Source organism: Rousettus aegyptiacus, unplaced genomic scaffold (assembly GCF_014176215.1).
Source record: "Rousettus aegyptiacus isolate mRouAeg1 unplaced genomic scaffold, mRouAeg1.p scaffold_m13_p_8, whole genome shotgun sequence".
Classification (NCBI taxonomy): Eukaryota; Metazoa; Chordata; class Mammalia; order Chiroptera; family Pteropodidae; genus Rousettus; species Rousettus aegyptiacus.
Genome location: NW_023416311.1, coordinates 51979907 through 51997214, shown reverse-complemented (window position 1 = coordinate 51997214; position 17308 = coordinate 51979907). Strand labels below are relative to the sequence as shown.

The 17308-nt window shown below is 32.3% G+C and overlaps 1 long non-coding RNA gene across 1 annotated transcript in view; it reads right to left on the bottom strand.

Annotated features, from left to right (window-relative positions):
• The window catches only part of LOC118606850, a 169015-nt gene extending 160816 nt beyond the window's left edge, over positions 1–8199 (bottom strand). The window contains exons 1-2 of the long non-coding RNA XR_004952663.1: positions 8068–8199; positions 7271–7395 (exon numbers count right to left, since the gene is read on the bottom strand). This is a non-coding gene — a long non-coding RNA (uncharacterized LOC118606850). The remainder of the gene's footprint in view (positions 1–7270; positions 7396–8067) is intronic.
• Between the last annotated feature and the right edge of the window lie 9109 nt (positions 8200–17308).

The window sequence follows — 17308 nt, the reverse complement described above, 5'->3', positions numbered from 1 at the left end:
AATGTTGTATATTCAGTGGAGCAAAATTCAACTCCAAAGCTTAAAATGATGTAACTTTTAGGTGCTTACTTGAAAAAGACTGGAAACAGTGGAATTTCATCTTGATGCACAGCACTGATGTTCTAAAATTCATCTGCGAATAATTTTCCAAGTTCCTATCATCGCCAGGTCTACTCCTAACTCACTGTCCACTCCAAACTCCACTGTCTTTAACTAATTCTGTCCTTTTATTGTGCAGATATCTTCTTTTCTTTAATAAATAAATTTAATCTCATTTTAATGTAAACCAAATTTGTTTTTCCCATTTCTTTCACTTTTCTCTACTTCTCTGTATCAAGTGACAATAAAATAGGAATAATGTAGAAAGGAGATAGAATTATCTGAGTGTATATATCTCAATATTTTTCCTATTGTCCTTATGACTATATATTTGACTTAGGCTATTTTTTTTAACTTTGTTACATTAAAAGTTTTCAAAGTATTCTCTATACAGAAATTCTGTCCATCTATAGATTTACATAGGTCCTAGCTACCTTTATAGAAATCAGTGACCACTTCTGACAATTATTATTCATCATATTATTGAATTAAAATAATACTAACCCAAATATACATAGTCTTCTCTACAAAAATTTAATCTTAGATACGCATTCTTTTTACTTTTTAGTAAATTTGTCTCCTCCAAATTTACAAATGTCTAAAAATGAAAATTTTTCCAAAGTGAGTAGTACTTTCTATAATGCTAACTAGATTTCTGTGAGGTGGAGGCAGTATTTGGTGGTAGGGAAGTGATTCTTAGTTTTTTATTCAAATTCTCAATAAATTGATCATACCCATAGAATATATCTGTGGTCAACACTTTCCTTGTATTTAAATGAAGTTCCTAGGATCCAAAATAAAACATGACCTAGCATTTTAAAGTTATGGAAAAGAACTCCCATAATATACTAGTGCTTTCTAACATTTCCTTTATAACCAAGAAAGAATGATTTGTATATGTCAGCATTATGGCAGGGTGAGATGATCCCTTTGTCTCTCCCCATCAATGTACAGCTAGTGGGACATCTAAAACCCAACAAAGTTTTCACCATTCGGCATACTAGGACACCTGATATATCCACACACTAGCAAATATGAAAGTAAGTGTAATAGAATACATATGGGAGACATAACAAGGGGTAAGATGAGGACAATGCCTGAATCGCCATTCCTTGACTGCTACGGCTGAGCCCGAGGCCCTGGCAAGGGTGGTAGCAATCTTAGAGTAAGGTCTTCAGCTCTAGCTCCAACACCATGGGCTGGCAAAGGCTAAAAAAAGGCAGCAGAAGTGTCAGTGTCCAGGCCCCTCCCCCAGTTGCAGTGGTGCTCAAACTACCAGAGAGACTGGAGGAAGCAGTGGAGAGATGTCTCCTGGTGACAGCACAACGAACCAGCAGCTACAGGGAACGAGGCAGCAGCATGACAGGCTTACAAACCTGGCTCCCCCACAACCCACCCCATCCTCCTGCTACTGTGGTGGTGCCCAAAGATGCAGGTGACCTAGACACAGTGGGGGCACCCACCGCCCTCGTCATTCTAGGAGCAACTCCCACTACCTCAGTGGCACCTTCCACCATGGGGACGCCAGCAGTGGCAACACACCAACAATCCCAGAGCACAAGCAGCAAGAAGTAAGAGAAAGCAAAGACTTATGCTATAGCACCATCTATTGAAAAACAATAGAAAGATCTCTAATTATCAACTGGATAAATTGACAAAATTATAACTCTACCTAAATAAAAAAGGTATTCACTTCTTCAAATGCACTGACAGTAATAAACCATCGAGTACCATGCACATTAAGGTAACACAGTATCACAAGAAGAATGAGAGTTCTACAGATACCAAACAGGAAAGATGGTGATCTGAGTATTCAAAATCACAGTATGAAGAAACTCAATGAAATACAAGAAAACTCAGAATTGAAGTTCAATAAACTCAGGAATAAAATTAATAAACAGGAGGAGTACTTACCAAAAAGACTGAAACTCTAAAAAAAAAGAACCAAACAGAAATTCTGGAGCTTCAAAACTCGATAAATCAGATGAATAAATCAGCATTAGAACCCACTGGAAATAGAGCAGATCATATAGGAGACAGAATTAGTGAGCTTGAAAATAGAAATCTAGAAATAATTCAGGTAGAAGAGAGAACTAACATTTCAAAAAAAAATGAAATAACTCTATAAGAACTATCTGACTCCATTAGAAAGGGCAACGAAAAAAATATATTGAGTATTCCAGAAGGAGAAGAGAACAGAAAACCTATTTAAAGAAAGAATTGATGGGAATTTCCCAAACCAGGGGAAGAAAATGGACATACAAGAACCTGACAAAACACCCAATTATCTCAATGCAAAATGACATTATATTAAAACTGTCTAAAGCCAATAATAAAGAAAGAATTCTTAAAGCTGCCAGAAAAAAAAAAAAAAAAGATCGTAATCTACAAAGGAAATCCTGCTGGGCTATCATCAGATTTCTCAGCAGAAACTCTAGGCCAAGAGACAGGAATATTTTGACATATTCAAAATATTTAAAGATAAACCACCACCCAAGAATACTCTATCCAGCAAAATTATCCTTTAGTTATATAGGAGAAACGAAGGCTTTCTCAGACAAACAAAAGTTGAGGGAACTCACCACCACAACACATGAATTATAAGAAATATTTAAAGGAGCTCTTCTAGCTGAAAATAACAGACAAAAGTAAACAGAACTTTGAGTAAGGTGACGAAAAGACATACAGAAGCAGAAAATTGTAATTCTATGACAACATAAGGTATTGAACACTTGATTATAATGTAAAGGTTAAAGGGAAAAAAACATTAAAATACCTATAGCTACTTCAAGTTGGTAACACACACACAACATAAAAGGGTATAATTTGGGATGACAAAAAGATAGAAAGGGAGAAAGAAAAGAACAGAACTTGTATAGACAAATAAAGACACGATCAGATGAAAAATGACTATTTTATCTGTGAGACATTTTACAAATCTCATTGTAACAACAAAATTCCAGAGCCGAGACACAAAACAAAAAAAGAAGAAACAAAAAAATAATAACTGAAAAATTGCCAACTAAATTAGCAGAAAGAAACACAGAGAAAAGAAACTATGGAGACACAAAGCAATTAGAAAACAAAAGATAAAATGGCAGTAGTAAGTCCTCATATATTGGTAATCATATAAATATAAATGGACTGAACTCACCAAAAAAAGCCAAAGAGTAGCTGGATAGATTAAAATAAAAGACCTAACTATATGCTGCCTTCAGGAGACCCATCTTAACTCCAAAAATAAACATAAGCTCAAAGTTAATTGGTAGAAGATGATATTCCAAGTAAACAGTATCCAGAAGAAAGTGGGTATAGCCACATTCGTATCAGAAAGTTAATTGGTAGAAGATGATACTCCAAGTAAACAGTATCCAGAAGAAAGTGGGTATAGCCACATTCATATCAGACAAAACAGACCTCCAACTAAAATAGTAACAAAAACAAAGATTGATATATAATGAAAAAGGGTACAATCCATCAAGAAGTCATACTGTGTATTAATATATATACATCTGATGTAAAGGGCCAAAATATATAAGCAAATAATAGCAGACCTAAAAGGAAAAATGGACAGCATCACAATAATAGCAAGATACTTTAACACCAGTGGATAGGTTATCCAGACAGAAAGTAAACAAGGAGACATGGCTTTAAATGACACATTAGACCAGATGAACTTAATAGATATTTCCAAACATTCCATTCAAAAGCAACAGAATACATATTTTTCTCAATTGCACAGGGAATATCCTCAAGGATAGACCACATGATTGGACATACAAGTTTCAATAAATATAAAAAGACTGAAATCATATCAAGCATCTTTTCTGACCACAATGATATGAATTCAGAAATGAACTACAAGAAGATAGCTGGAAAAATCATGAATATGTGATTAAACAACGTTACTGAATAATTATTGAATCAATGAAGAAATAAAAGAAAAAAATCAAAAGATACATAGAGACAAGTGGAAATGAAAGTAAATGAAACCAAAATTATTTGGGATGCTGCAGAAGCAGTACTAAGAGGAGTATACAACAATACAGGCCTACCTAAAGAAACAAAAAGAAAATCTGAAATAAGCAATCTAAATTTATATCTTAAAAAATGAGAAAAATAGGAATGAATGAAGCCCAAAGTCAACAGAAAAAAGGAAATAATAGAAATAAGAGTGGAAAGATATGGCACAGAAATTAAAAAGAAAATAGAAAATATTAGAGTTTGTTTTTTGAAAAGAAACGAAATTGAGAAACCTTTAGCTAAACTCATTAGAAAAAGAGAGAGGATTCCAATCAATCAATCAATCAATCAATCAATCAGAAATGAAAGAGAAGCTTCAAGATACTACAGAAATACAAATTATCATTAAAAATATACTATGGAAGGTTATATGCTTCAAATACGTCAACCTAAATTACATGAATAAAGTTTTAGAGTCACAGGATCTTCCTAAACTGAACCATGAAGAAAAAAAAAATTGAATAGACCCATCACTAGTATGGAAATTGAATATGTAATTAAATATATCCCAAAAAACAAAAGTCCAGGAACAGATGAGTTCACTGGTGAATTCTACTCAAGAATCAATGAAGATTTAATACCTATCCTTTTTAAACTCTTCTAAAAAATTGAGAGAAGGGAATGCTTCCTAATTCATTTTATGAGGCCATCATCAGCCTGATATCAAAACTAGTCAAAAACAACACAAGCAAGAAACAAGCCAATTTCTATGAACATAGATGTAAAAATTCTCAACAAAATATTAGTATTTGAAATACAACAATACATTAAAAGGATCATCAAGTACAATTAAGTGGGATTCATTCTAGGGATGGTTTGGAGAAAAAAATGTCTTCTTCTCATGTCTAAAGTAAAAAACACATTATTCTTGGGCATATGCCCTCCAAGACTCAGCAGTAGGATAAGCTACCCAAAGCAGGAGGACCAAAGCAGGTCCTAAAATGCAAGACTGTTCTGTTTAGCTATGGTATTTCGAGTTACTCTACTGATCATTTTAACATTTGTGTATCTACTCTTAATACTTTATGCACAATCCTTCCTTATACCATACATAATTACTATAAAATATGGATGATTCCACTAATTATTATTTTTAAAAACTATTAATTAAAAATCTTTCAGGATGCCAGTAGTAACATTCACAGGCAAAATATAAAGGTTAAGACTTATAGGCTGAGTTGAAAGTTTAGGTAGACAAAATTTTTGAGAGAAATATCTAAAAATAAAATATCAACAAGATATAGCACAATGATAATATGAGAGATAGTATGTTTGAACAATATTAAATTCTGAAGTACAAACCCTAAAATACTATGGATTTCATACCACAGCAATTTATTTCTCAAGAAGAAAAAGAGAAAGTATTTTTTGTTTTTTTCTTTTTTGGACAGCTAGTAATCTTTGCCACATTTGTGAAGAAATTTGCATATCAAGCTTGCCTTCATATCCCAAACAGAACTTTAAAATATGAATATATGAAATCTAGTCAGTCTTAAATATGGTGTTGCTGAGTAAGGGTACTGATAATGCATTTAATGGAGAAAATAATGAAATGTAAATATTTTTTATGGTGGGTATCGACAAAACCAAAACAGACCTTCTGCTTTGCCTATACCTGATGACAAGGCCAGACACAAATCCTTTCCCTTATATCCCTAGCCAATGTCACATTCTTGGGATTAGAACTGCCTGTTCTCCTGAACCTAGCTAAATACAGAAATATTTCCTGTTCGAATAAATGACTGTGACTTCCCTACTTATAAAATAACTCTACGAGTAAAGCACTCTGTCTTCAATTTGTTTACCCCTCCCTATAAATGACTACAGCAAAAAACACTCTACTGAGACACTGATTTTCAGATATGATCTGTTTTTCCTATTGCAACTATCCTGAATAAAATCATCTTCTTAATTGTCTGGTGAATTTTGCCTTTGACAGTACTATGTATCTTCATCAACAATTCCAAACAGATAAAAGAATAGTTAACAGCATTTAAATTGAGGCGAGTAACTTAAAGAACGAAAATATAGTGGAAATAGATGAATACATAACACATTTTTCATTGTCTATCAGTACTTGACAGATAATAAAAGATTCTACTTAAAAGCCATATACATATGAGAATTTGAACTATTTGAGAAGATTAATTTGAATAATGGTGCCTAGAAAAATTACTTCTAGAAAGAGAGAACTTTTTTGCATACAGAAATAAATAAATAAAAGACTTACCTTTTCTTGATTGCTCTATAATCTTCATTATTTTTCTCTAAACAAGTCTATTCTCTACTATCTGCTCTAATTTATTGCTATCATTCTTTAAATACATATAAGAAAGAGAGAGATAGAAATTACCAAAACTCTAAGTATGATATGGAATCAAAGAAAGCATGGAAAGGGCAATACTAAATTTAGAATGACAAAATTATACTGAAAAATTCTAGTATCAAATCATTCAGCCTGAAGTACTTACATGCATTCTGTTTATCTCATTCTTCATCCTTTCTTTTTTTTTTTTTTTTTTTTTGGATAACTTTTGTGTTTTTCTCTTATGTTCAGATGATTGGAACCATATGCACTGCCCATGGTTTACCTTTCGTTTCATAAGATTTTCTTGTCCTATTGACATCCACGGCACCCAGCAAGTCACTAGGTCCATCTTTTTCAGTATTGCTAGATTTCCCCAATTGATCTCTCTTAGTGTATTTGACAAAATGAAAGGACAAATCAAAATTCAGACTTCTATTTCTTTGTAATATGTGTATAAAGAAAATAATCCTTAAATTCTTAAGTATTTTTCAAACTTGTCAAGGTTATAAAGAAAGACTTAGATGGTCACAGATTGAAGAGACAAAGCAAAAATAATGATTCAAAATAATGCAGTATCTGGACAGATTCTGGAGAAGACGAAAGGCACTATTGAAACGTATTTGAGAAAATCCGAATAGTTAGGAGTAGTTGATAGCAATACACAAATGATGATTCACAGTTTTGACAAATATACTATCATTATGTAAAATTTTAATACTGATAAAATCTAAATGAAGGGCCTACAGGGATTCTCTGTTATTTCTGCAACTTTTCTGTAAACCTAAAACTATTACAAAATACAAAATTAAAACAAAAACACAACAATACGAAGGCACCTACCTTGTTCTTCTTTTCCAAGTCAGGCCTTCACCAAGTTGCCTTTTCCTGACTGCGTGAAGGTCTTGGCTATGCTCATTGGGAGGATTATGATTTAGATTCAATGATGTCACTCAGTGCTCCCAAACCTGGAAATCAAAAAAAACGTGTGTTTGTGTCTCCTACACTCTGCTTATCATTGTAGTAAGGGTGAGGCTTTTTGCCCATTTTCCTCATTCTGGGTAGTTTTCAATCATCCACTCCCAGAAACTCTGTCGCATGAAGTTCTTTAGGAAAACAAAGGTCTGTTGCCTCTCTTTTCATATGACTCAAAATGTTCCCAAATGGCAACATTTGAGACCCACTCCATCCTATTTATTTCTATTTCTAACCTGTCACCACCCCATAAATTCACACACATACTTCCATCAAAAGCAAATGAAAATCAAGGTATAAAAGCTAATTTTTGCCTGCCTCCTAAACTCAGCAATTAATCAGATATCACCAGCAAGTCTAATTCCTCTTAAGAGCACACAGAATTCTACTACATTATCATTACAAAACATAGTCCTCTCTGAGAGATTCTAGAAAAATCTATTAAAAACAAAAACAAATAACTATTGAAGAACGAAGGAGACAGAAGAATAATAAATAATGGGTTATCTGATGGTATTCATTACTTTCCTTTACTAATGCTGAATCTGCATTTACAAACCTCCCCTGAAACAATATAGTTCATTCTATAAAGTCTTGCTAATAAACAGCTGGGCTCTGATGAAAATACTTCCTTATAAATACATTTGAATTAGAAAAATACATACAATTTTGACTATATGAAACAATAGTTTCATTACCACCATTTCCTGCTTCCATCCTGTAGTTAATTATTTCCCATGGTCTTTAATGAGTAACCCTTCAGCCTCTGGGTGATATGCCCTTTATGTCATCTAAAATATTTCCCACAAATTCAGCTAAAGGTTGTATCTGAGTCAGATGTGATCGGGGGAGGCTTTTAAAAACAGTTGAAAATTCATTCATAGAGTTGTCTGATTCATAGGCCATAAAAATTTATATGTTATTTATGCTCTATATAGCTGCCTTTAGTGCTACAAGTTAAAGCATTTGAAGAGGGAGGAGACATTTAAAGGAACTATTTTTTTTCTACTAAGAAGAAAGATGGTATGTAAAGGAACATTAAAAATTCATAGATGTACAAAGTGCTTGTGGATTTGTTAATTGTTTTCAAAGATTTACATACTATCTAGAGATATACAAAGTTATGAACAATAATAAATTTTTATGTAATTTAAAAAATTGATTTGAATCAGTGGCACTTATTCACCAGTATGGATGTTATTGACTTTGTGTAAGAGCAATAAATATTTTGCATTTAAATTAAAGTGGTGCATTACATTACTTGTATCTGCATTTACCCACAAGGCTACTCTTGCGTAATTTTATGCCTGCAAGAAAAAGGAGCAGACGACACCAGGAACAGTTGTTTTTGTTGCCCTATTTTAAAAAATTAAAAATTATTTCAAAATACACTTAAGCTATATCACTGAATTCAAAGAAAATTGTAAAAGAAGAATATGAATAATCTGTCTTTTTTAGAAGCACAAATATATCTTTTTCTGTATGTTTAAGTTTTTTTGGCTCATATACACCCACACTTTTTTCATGAACTATAACTTATGTATGTGGGTGTGGGTGTATATATATGATGCATGCATATGCTATATACCAGAATATATATGATGTATTTATTATATATTAAAATACAAAGATTGCATAGCTTACATTATAAAAATAATTGCTCTTTTATTGATTATTTTTTAAAGGATGACAATCACTAGGAGGACTGAACAATATTATGCTTTTCTAATTGTTTATAGTGGAGAAGATTGACAATTGGAAAAATGATGGATATGGTCCCAGACTGCAGACATGTTCTGATAAGGGTGATACAATTCACCCTTAATACAGTAATATATCCTTTACATCTTTGAGCAAATCTAGCTATTAGAATGTTTATCATAGATCTAACCAAGAGCTAATTCTTTGCCATGTTTAATCGTTTGTCCCTTTTTCTATAGAGTACCACAGAGTAAACCAAATGCTCTTAACAGCTTGGGAAACACTTGAGAGTAGGCATAATATTCTCTTATTTGATTAAAAATTTTTGAAACATAGTTTCTTTAGAGGTTTCCTATCCTGTTTGCTTTTCTTACAAGTTTTCTGACTATTGCTCCTCATAAAAACTTTGATTTATGAACTAAATGAAACACAGAGTCTGATGAACTCTGTGAAATGGAGCCACCCTTTATTCTGAATTCTGACAATGCAGAGCAAATCTTAGTAATATCCATGAGCCCTTATATTTTAACTACTCGAGAGTAAAATCTAAAGATGATTTCACCAACTTTCCCCTATCTAGTCATATAGATAATTATTCCCTAACTTTCTCTTCACCATCTCCTAAACTCAAATTGACTGGTCCCATGTTGCTATAGCATAGGGATATTGTTAGAAGATTACTATGCAGGTGCTGAAGGTTGGCATTTGTTTCTAAAGCATGTTTGTCAATAAAATATGCTAAGTGAATAAAACTAAGGACTAATTTTCACATAACTAGGGTTATCTACAAAAACTGAGGCAAATATTTATTCATTCCCCTCTTATGACCTAGACTCTGAGTATAATGATGAATAAGACTATGCATAATTCTTGCCTTAACAAATCTTACAGTTAAGTGACAAAGAATAACTTTACTAAATCACAAAAATCACAACTGTTAAAAGTACACCTATTCCTCAATTTACACAATATTTTTTTAAGAAAGGTTTTAAATATGTAATAAATATCCCCCCCCCCAACACACACACACACTCACCCAGGTTTACATGGACTTTTTCATGTGGTTTCCATTTACATGGTTTCATTTTATGTGGTTCTTTATTTTTCATTTTCATTATTGATCATTACTCTTTCCGAAAAAACAATAGCTTAACTTAGCAGCATACAAAGAACTAATACTTACTAATGCACAATTATTAATGATCTTCCCATTTATTGGATGGTAAATGAAAAAGTGTGGGTGACTACTGATATTTTTGGGGATTGGTTTTACAAATGTTTTGCTACAGAAGCTGAAAATTATATGAAGGAAAAATGTCTTCCTTTTAAAATACTTTTACTTTTAGATAATGTACCTGGTCATCCACACAATTTAAAACATCCAAATATAACTACCTTGATCCAACCTTTAGATCAAGGCATCATTTTCGCCTTTAAGATTAATTATATTAAACAAATTTTAATGATATTTTTAGTAAATTTGTAGATAATGAATCACTTTACAGAAGCCTGGAATAAATGCACAATTTTAAGTTGTAGTAATAATAATGCTTTAGTTTTGAGTGATATAAAGCCATCAACTTTAAATGCTTACTGGAAAGCAATATGGCCAGAAGTGGTTGTACCAGGGAATATGATTCCAACAACAGAAGAGTGATCAACTAGCATTATTAATTTATTAAATAAATTTCAAGAAGAAGGGTCTGACAATTTGAATGTAGGTGATATTAATGAATTACTGGTTGATCATGAATTAACTGATAATGAATTAATTCACTTAATATCTGAAGCCCATCCTGCCAATAAATACAGCAGTAACTTTGAACTAGTTTCATTCACTGCAGAAAATATTTACAAATTGGCCATAGAACTAGAAACTGCAATTCTAGATAGTGATCTAAACATCTGACACTTAAAAATTTGAAAATATGTAAAAAAAATCACAATGAATATCAAAGAATTTATGAAAATTTAGCAAATGATGAAGTTGGAAAATGATCATCTAGAAATATAAATATAAATAATGAAACCAGAGTAGGACTTCCAAATATTTTGATCAATGAAGATACTGACTTTGTGTCAATTAAAAAGGTTGATTGCTTTAGATTACAGTATAAACACAGCAAATGAAATTTATTTTTCTGAATTTTCATAAGCATTGTTTTGTGAAAATGTTAAATATTTTTATGACTTATATTGGGTTATTTATTATTTTTTTGTACATGTGGACTCTCTTTACAGTTTTCTTCCATGTGAAAAAAGATGCATGGAACGGACAAACCACATAAATCAAGGGACAGGTGTACATGGAAATAGTGGTAGATATTGGTAGATAGTGCCATTACAAATTATGGAATTTTCACAAAACTGTACTTAAGTAGCAACAAAATATCATTTTTAGAATTAATCCAACAAAATATGTTCTAGACCTAGACACAGAATCCTTAAATGCATTCATAAAAAATAAAGACCTAAATGAATGGAGAGGAATACCAGGTTCAAGGTTTGAATACTGAATATATTAGAGTTGTCATTTCTTCCCAAATTGATCTATAGATTTAATATCATCCCATTCAAAATTCCCACATATGTTAGTTAATTTGATCAATCCTAAGGTGTAAATACATGGTTGAGACAATATGGTCTTTTCCATAATTGTTCTAGTGTAGTTGGACTGCCATTTTGGGGGTAAAAAATCATCAAAATTGAAAAATGAAACTTTAAACAAAATTTTAATCCAAGAAGATATATGTGCTAAAGTGAAAAGCCTAAGAAAAAAGCTTCTAGAATAAAATATAGAATACTTTCTTGATTAGAAAACGGTGTTTTTTTTTTTTTAATTTTAATTTTTATTTCTATGTAGGGTTGCCCAACTTAACAAAAATGTGTTAACTAGTTAAATGTGAATATCAAATAAAAATGGAATCTTTTTTAGTATATATGAATGCATTATTTGATACACTGGCATACCAAAATATTTTTTGTTATTTGAAATTTATACTTAACTGAGTATCTTATCAGGCAACTCTATTTCTCTGTAGACAGTGGCCCTTCACCAGAGTTTTCCTGATTGCTTTAGTGAAAGGAGTATTCTGAGGCATTTATCATAGAATATTTTTAGCTTGTGGGTTCTCTGATTTTATATAATAAATCTATTCTAAAATTCCCTCATCTCTGAACTTTGAGTTTTTCTTTTGTTTCCCTTGTCCGAGGAGATATGTCCAAAAAGAAATCACAACTAGCAACATCAGAAAGATTATTGTCTATGTTTTCTTCTAAGTATTATGGTTTGAGATATTACATTTAAGTCTTTAAACTATTTTGAGTCTATTCTTGTATACAGTATAAGAAGGTGATCCAGTTTCATTTTTTGCATGTATCCATCCAATTCTCCCAACACCATTTATTGAAGAGACTGTCTTTACCCCATTGTATATTTTTGCCACCTTTGTTATATATTAAATGAGCGTATAGTTGTGGATTTATTTCTGGGCTTTCTATTCTGTTCCATTGATCAATATATCTATTTTTATGCCAGTACCATGCTGTTTTGATTACTGTGGCTATTGAGAGTCTTTTATGGTTTCACATAAACTTTAGGATTATTTGTTCTAGCTCTCTGAAAAATTCCATTGGTATTTTGACATGAATTGCATTGAATCTATGCATCCTTATGTTTATAGCAATACTATTTCCAGTAGCGAAGATATGGAAGCAACCTAAATAACCATGAACAGATGACTACATAAAGAAGTTATGGTTCATATATACAATGGAATATTACAACCATAAAAAAAAAAACAAAAATGAAGTCCTATCATTTGCAGTGACATGGATGGACCTAGAGGGTATTATGCTGAGTGAACTAAATCAGATGGAGAGATAAATACCATATGATTTCACTTATATGTGGAATCTAAGCAACAAAAAGAACAAACAAATTGAGAACAGGCTCACAAATATAGAGGACGGTCTGGTGATGGCCAAATGGAAGGAGGGCTGGAGGGGGGGGGGGGTCAGGATAAATGAGTGAAGGGTTAAAGAAGTACAAATTAGTAGTTGATAGATGGTCATGAGGATTGGGAACACTGCATAGGGAATGCAGTCAGTAGTAATGTGATGGCTATGTGTAGACCCAGAGGGAAGAAAGTGTAATCAGGGGGATCGTTTCATAAACCATATAAATGTTTAACCAATGTGCTGTACTTGAAACTAATAATAAAATTTTTTAAAAAAGAAATGGATTCACTAAAATAGATCTGTTTCTTGTAGGATTACTGGATGAAACTCTATTGAAAGTTCTTATCGGAACTTTTACCTCAGAAGAAACCACATCTTTTGCTATTGTATTAGCTTAAGTTTATTTACCGAAAGGTTTGTAAATGACATTCATTAATCTCACAGGTAGTTTCTATTCCAAAATTGATTTGGGTTATCCTGAGAGTTGTAAAAATATACTTTGTATCTATATTACTTAAATCTATTGTGAGCACCCAGATTATTGTCTACATAAAGGAAGAAAAGTGTTTGATTTTATGCATTCATATGCTTGAATTATTTACAATAGGCTCTCCAGAGAGGAAAGGAACTGATTTGTAGCATTTGATGATTTCTCTGAAGTTTCCCACCAAGGCTACCAATGTGATGCCGCTAAATGAGGAGTTGGGAAGGAATGAACACAATCACTTTCACGAGCCTGTAAGAGCTAATGATAGCCAGCACACCACTGAACATGATGAAATCTTTCACTTAAAGTTTACATTAGGTAAATATACTAAAATCTCCTGAATACTTTTAAATATATGCTATTATATGATTAAGGGTCAAAAGTTGTTTTGTAATAAAAGCCTTAGAAGAAAGCTTTCATTATGTCCCTTGCCAAATCTTAGCCTAAACTTATATATTTTACTATACTACTGTAACCCAAGATTCTTTTAAGGGTCACCTCCTGGCCCATCTTACTACGTCTATTCTTAATTATTTCAGTTTCATTATATGTTTGCAAATGACAGCTGAATTCTCTATTTTCAATTTCTCTCATGCTATACTTGATGTACAACCATCTTACACCTTTTCTTCCCCCCACTCCCAAATTCCTAAATACTTAAATATGGGTATATACCTGGAAAACAAACAAAAATGACAAATAATTTGCCATAAGTTCATGTTCCTTAGAGCAGGAGTGACATGTATTGATTTTTAATGTGTGCTCATTTAATTATTGTTATATTTTATGTTATAATATATACTTAATGGAATCACTAAAACTTCCTTCTGATATAAAACACTTTTCTCTGTTAAAAATTTACATAAGGCACCAAATGTATATTATACCAAAACACTGGAAACAAGAGGAATAGATGGAAAATAGAGGATATGCTATAAAAGAGAGAGAAACATTTTCAATAGCATTTGTTGGGTATTGAGAAAAACAAAACCAAAATGTGTTTCCTCCAAATATATAAAAACTGAAGAGCCAAATGCTGACCATCAACAAATATAAAATAATGATCTATAGATATGCAGGATATAAATTATTCTTTTTCTATCTATGCTAATATATACAAAATTCTTAGAACATGTTTGATATGTATTTAATATATTTATACAAAGTAAATTCAGCAATACGTGGAATACTCATTACCCGAGTATTTGCTATCCAAATAGTATAAATGCTGTATAGCAAAGGAAAAAACCATCAAAACACAACAATATTCACCAATGAAAAAAACACTTTAAAAAGTGTTTATACCCATCTTAAATATTTGCCTTTCCCTGAGCATGTGAACAGATTCATAAATGTGTGGGCTTTCAGTCTGGTTTCTCTCACATGGCATAATGCCTTTGAGATACATCCAGGTAGATGTATGTATCAGTTCATTCCTTTTTTTTATGGCTATATGGATGTATATTATTTAATCATGGTTGATGAATACTTCTTTGGGGGGACAGTGGGGGAATTATTAGAACAGCCCTTAGATATATCTGCATATAGACCTTATTGTGGATATTAATTCTCATTTCTTGGGATACTACCTAGTGGTGTGATTACTAGGTCATATAATAAGTGTATTTTTAAGTTCCTAAGAAACTGCCAAACTGTTTTCCAAAATGATTATACATTTGACCAACTTTCCACTTATTTCCTCACTTACTTGGAAGTTCCAGTTTCTCTTATCTTCTCAGATACTTTGTAGTTTCAGTCTTTCTAATTTTAGCCATTCGTGTAGGTGTGTTGTAATATCTACTATAGCTTGAATTTGCATTTTGCTAATTAATAACGTTGAGCATCTCGTCATGAGATCATTTGCCATTCACATATATACCTTGGTGAAGTATTTGTTTACTTTTAGATAAAAAATGTTGCCCAATTTCTTTTACTGGGTTGTCGCCTAATACTGAGTTGCACAAAACTTCCACATATTTTGGACTCAAGCCCTTTATCAGGGAAGTGGTTTGGCAAAATTTTCCTCTCAGTTTGGGTCTTGTATTTCAGTTTATTAATGGTGTTATCCAAAGAGAACTTTTAAATTTGGGTGAACTTCAGTATATACATCTACCCTTTATATTTTATGCTTTTTACAACCTGTTTAAGAAATCTTTGTCGAACCTAAGATCACAAAGTTTTTTGTCTTATGTTTTCTTCTAAAATTTTTTATAGTTTTCATTATTACATTAAAGTTAAGATTCAGGTTGAGTTAGTTTTTAAAACATAACTTAAAGTAACAGTGGAGGTTTATTTCTTTGTATATAGATTCCCAAATGTTCCAGCACTATTTATTTAGTTTGCTAACTCTGGTTCTAGCTAGGCTCTTTTTGCCCCTTTTCTATTTTGTTTATAAGGTTCGGAGTATAACATCCTGGAATCTGCTGATTTGGTTTTTCTCTTCTCTGAGACCTAACAGAAACCAAAGAGAAAAAATACCCATCCATTATTCATGTTGAGTCACTCCTGTTTGATGGTCTCCTCCTAGCCAAGAAGCTGCACAAACACTATTTACTGGTCGCTCAATCATAAACTAGTCTCCTCTGCTGTAGTGAATGTGTTTTTTATTCCAGAAATAGCGAGGAACTGTTTAAATATATTGTCTCTAGAGCACAGATTTTAAATTTTGACTGAAAGGCATCCATAAATGCCCTAATATTGTTGCATATTTTATGCATTAGTGTGCATTTTTTGTAGAGAGCCAGAATCATCATTTTCATCAGATTTTTAAAAATATCTATGCCTCAAAAGATATCGGGAAGGATTACTCAAGAGCCCTATAACATATTGCCATTAAAGAGGAAACCACAGGCCCAAAATGGCATCACTTTTGCTAAAACCCATGATACCAAACCTAGATTTAACCCTGGACTCAACTGTTGTTTCAATCTCTCTCTGAAACTTAATCTCTTCTAACCCATCTGGAATTTTCTATTCAAGGACAAGTAAGATAATCTGTCACATTGGCCCCTCCAGTCTCCATAAAAAGAGGAGGCAATCTTCATGACAAAAACCCTTGCCATTCCCTCCCTGCCAAAAGAAGATATCCTGGTCCAAAAATAATCCTTTTGTTAATAGCTTCTGAAGTTCTCTTCTAGTTGCTGGGAGGGATGCTGCCAAATTCATGAATCTCTTCTCTTCTCTACCAAAGCCAATTAGGTTTTCAAATTTAATCAGATGAATTTTGTTTTTTTAACATATCTAGGGTCCTAGGATTTGTAATGTAGAAAATGGCCACAATGAAAGCTAATACTTGTTGAAACACAGACGATAGAAAAGCCAAAATTAAAGAAAAAGAATATGTATCCTACAATACACAAATTTATGAAATTTTACTATTTGAGAATAGTAGTGAATTTTATTTGTCTCTTTAAAAATGTCAGCATTAAAGCAATTCACAGTTTAGACTTAACTAGAAACGTTTTTTCCTTTACCAGAACTCTTGCATTTCTCTTTTGATATTCTCTCCTGCTAGTAAGATAAAGGTCTTTACTGAAACTTCTGATTTTAAAGCTAGATGCTTTGACAGTTAAGGGAGTTAGTTCCCTTTTGCAACTCTCACTGAGCTAGGAATGCAGAGACCTTAGGCAGAGCCATTACGCATGTACACCCTTTGTTTACACTCTACTTCTGATGGTATCTGTTTTGCACACTGAAATACAACAATTGACCTTTGTTTGTTAGTCATCAAGTTTAAATAAATCATTTTTACTGAAACA